The sequence below is a fragment of the Vigna unguiculata genome, chromosome 7, assembly GCF_037176805.1.
Source record: "Vigna unguiculata cultivar grain cowpea cultivar isolate G323 ecotype 2 chromosome 7, ASM3717680v1, whole genome shotgun sequence".
Lineage (NCBI taxonomy): Eukaryota > Viridiplantae > Streptophyta > Magnoliopsida > Fabales > Fabaceae > Vigna > Vigna unguiculata.
The window spans coordinates 16,793,266-16,797,488 of NC_140798.1; positions in this window are offsets into that span (position 1 = coordinate 16,793,266).

The following is a 4,223-nucleotide window of genomic DNA, read 5'->3' on the forward strand; positions in this document are numbered from 1 at the left end:
GGATCAAATTCAGTACAGGACAATGTGTGAAAGAAGTATTATGTGATATTGCTGCCACGAACTCTTGTCATCCTCTTTTGAGATGGGCATGGCTTCATTTTAAAATGCTCAATCTGGATGAACGTTCCTTTTATTTGAGGCATGAAGGACATGAAATGAAGTTCAAATTTATGACACCAAGAAAAGCCCGTAAGGATCAACATAGGCTGAAGGAGAAAATAGAAAAAGAAAGAATAGAAAAAGAACAAATATAAGCTGCAGAAGGAAGGGAAATTGAAGAAAAAGAAAAGGAAGTAAAGAAAAAGATGATGGAAAAGGTAGTAGAGAAACAAGGTGTTTAATCGAAGGCCACCCATGTTTAGTTGCATTCGTTTACGGAAGTGACAACATTGTTGTAAGCCAAAGATTGGTGGAGAAACTCTAGTTACCATCGAAATTTCATTCAAATCAAGCAAGGATCAAATTCAGTACAGGACAATGTGTGAAAGAAGTATTATGTGATATTGCTGCCACGAACTCTTGTCATCTTCTTTTGAGATAGGAATGGCTTCATTTTAAAACGCTCAATCTTGATGAACGTTGCCTTTATTTGAGGCATGAGGGACATGAAATGAAGTTGACATTTATGACACCAAGACAAGCCAGTAAGGATCAACATAGGCTAAAGGAGAAAATAGAAAAAGAACGAATAGAAAAAGAACAAATATAAACTACAAAAGGAAGGGAAATTAAAGAAAAACAAAAGGAAGTAAAGAAAAAGATGATGGAAAAGGTAGTAGAGAAACAAGGCGTTTAATCGAAGGCCACCCATTTTTAGTTGCATTCGTTTCCGAAAGGGACAACAATGTTGTAAGCCAAAGATTGGTGGAGAAACTGTAGCTACCACCAAGCTTTCATTCGAATCAAGCAAGGATCAAATTCAGTACAAGACAATGTGTGAAAGAAGTATTATGTGATATTGCTCCCACGAACTCTTGTCATCTTCTTTTGAGATGGGCCTGGATTCATTTTAAAACGCTCAATCTTGATGAACGTTCCCTTTATTTGAGGCATGAGTGACATGAAATGAAGTTGAAATTTATGACACCAAGACAAGCCAGTAAGGATGAACATAGGCTAAAGGAGAAAATAGAAAAAGAACGAATAGAAAAAGAACAAATATAAACTGCAGAAGGAAGGGAAATTAAAGAAAAACAAAAGGAAGTAAAGAAAAAGATGATGGAAAAGGTAGCAGAGAAACAAGGCGTTTAATCGAAGGCCACCCATTTTTAGTTGCATTCGTTTCCGAAAGGGACAACAAAGTTGTAAGCCAAAGATTGGTGGAGAAACTCTAGGTACCACCAACCTGTCATTTGAATCAAGAAAGGATCAAATTCAGTACAGGACAATGTGTGAAAGAAGCATTATGTGATATTGTTGCCACGAACTCTTGTCATCTTCTTTTGAGATGGCCATGGCTTCATTTTAAAACGCTCAATCTTGATGAACGTTCCCTTTATTTGAGGCTTGAGGGACATGAAATGAAGTTGAAATTTATGACACCAAGACAAGCCAGTAAGGATTAACATAGGCTGAAGGAGAAAATAGAAAAAGAAAGAATAGAAAAAGAACAAATATAAGCTCTAGAAGGAAGGGAAATTGAAGAAAAAGAAGAGGAAGTAAAGAAAAAGATGATGGAAAAGGTAGTAGAGAAACAAGGTGTTTAATCGAAGGCCACCCATGTTTAGTTGCATTCGTTTACGAAAGCGACAACAATGTTGTAAGCCAAAGATTGGTGGAGAAACTCTAGGTACCACCAACCTGTCATTCGAATCAAGAAAGGATCAAATTCAGTACAGGACAATGTGTGAAAGAAGGATTATGTGATATTGCTGCCACGAACTCTTGTCATCTTCTTTTGAGATGGGCATGGCTTCATTTTAAAACGCTCAATCTTGATGAACGTTCCCTTTATTTGAGGCATGAGGGACATGAAATGAAGTTGAAATTTATGACACCAAGACAAGCAAGTAAGGATTAACATAGGCTGAAGGAGAAAATAGAAAAAAAAAAGAATAGAAAAAGAACAAATATAAGCTGTAGAAGGAAGGGAAATTGAAGAAAAAGAAGAGGAAGTAAAGAAAAAGATGATGGAAAAGGTAGTAGAGAAACAAGGTGTTTAATCGAAGGCCACCCATGTTTAGTTGCATTCGTTTACGAAAGCGACAACAATGTTGTAAGCCAAAGATTGGTGGAGAAACTCTAGGTACCACCAACCTGTCATTCGAATCAAGAAAGGATCAAATTCATTACAGGACAATGTGTGAAAGAAGTATTATGTGATATTGCTGCCACGAACTCTTGTCATCTTCTTTTGAGATGGGCATGGCTTCATTTTAAAATGCTCAATCTGGATGAACGTTCCTTTTATTTGAGGCATGAAGGACATGAAATGAAGTTCAAATTTATGACACCAAGAATAGCCCGTAAGGATCAACATAGGCTGAAGGAGAAAATAGAAAAAGAAAGAATAGAAAAAGAACAAATATAAGCTGCAGAAGGAAGGGAAATTGAAGAAAAAGAAAAGGAAGTAAAGAAAAAGATGATGGAAAAGGTAGTAGAGAAACAAGGTGTTTAATCGAAGGCCACCCATGTTTAGTTTCATTCGTTTACGAAAGTGACAACAATGTTGTAAGCCAAATTGGTGGAGAAACTCTAGTTACCAACGAAATTTCATTCAAATCAAGCAAGGATCAAATTCAGTACAGGACAATGTGTGAAAGAAGTATTATGTGATATTGTTCCCACGAACTCTTGTCATCTTCTTTTGAGATGGGCATGGCTTCATTTTAAAACGCTCAATCTTGATGAACGTTGCCTTTATTTGAGGCATGACGGACATGAAATGAAGTTGAAATTTATGACACCAAGACAAGCCAGTAAGGATGAACATAGGCTAAAGGAGAAAATAGAAAAAGAACGAATAGAAAGAGAACAAATATAAACTGCAGAAGGAAGGGAAATTAAAGAAAAACAAAAGGAAGTAAAGAAAAAGATGATGGAAAAGGTAGCAGAGAAACAAGGCGTTTAATCGAAGGCCACCCATTTTTAGTTGCATTCGTTTCCGAAAGGGACAACAAAGTTGTAAGCCAAAGATTGGTGGAGAAACTCTAGGTACCACCAACCTGTCATTTGAATCAAGAAAGGATCAAATTCAGTACAGGACAATGTGTGAAAGAAGCATTATGTGATATTGTTGCCACGAACTCTTGTCATCTTCTTTTGAGATGGGCATGGCTTCATTTTAAAACGCTCAATCTTGATGAACGTTCCCTTTATTTGAGGCATGAGGGACATGAAATGAAGTTGAAATTTATGACACCAAGACAAGCCAGTAAGGATTAACATAGGCTGAAGGAGAAAATAGAAAAAGAAAGAATAGAAAAAGAACAAATATAAGCTCTAGAAGGAAGGGAAATTGAAGAAAAAGAAGAGGAAGTAAAGAAAAAGATGATGGAAAAGGTAGTAGAGAAACAAGGTGTTTAATCGAAGGCCACCCATGTTTAGTTGCATTCATTTACGAAAGCGACAACAATGTTGTAAGCCAAAGATTGGTGGAGAAACTCTAGGTACCACCAACCTGTCATTCGAATCAAGCAAGGATCAAATTCAGTACAAGACAATGTGTGAAAGAAATATGATGTGATATTGCTGCCACGAACTCTTGTCATATTCTTTTGAGATGGTCATGGCTTCATTTTAAAACGCTCAATCTGGATGAACGTTCCTTTTATTTGAGGCATGAAGGACATGAAATGAAGTTCAAATTTATGACACCAAGAAAAGCCCGTAAGGATCAACATAGGCTGAAGGAGAAAATAGAAAAAGAAAGAATAGAAAAAGAACAAATATAAGCTGCAGAAGGAAGGGAAATTGAAGAAAAAGAAAAGGAAGTAAAGAAAAAGATGATGGAAAAGGTAGTAGAGAAACAAGGTGTTTAATCGAAGGCCACCCATGTTTAATTGCATTCGTTTACGAAAGTGACAACAATGTCGTAAGCCAAAGATTGGTGGAGAAACTCTAGTTACCACCGAGCTATCATTCCAATCAAGCAAGGATCAAATTCAGTACAGGACAATGTGTGAAAGAAGTATTATGGGATATTGCTCCCACGAACTCTTGTCATCTTTGTCTGAGATGGATGTGGCTTTACTTTAAAACGCTCAATCTTGATGAATGTTCCT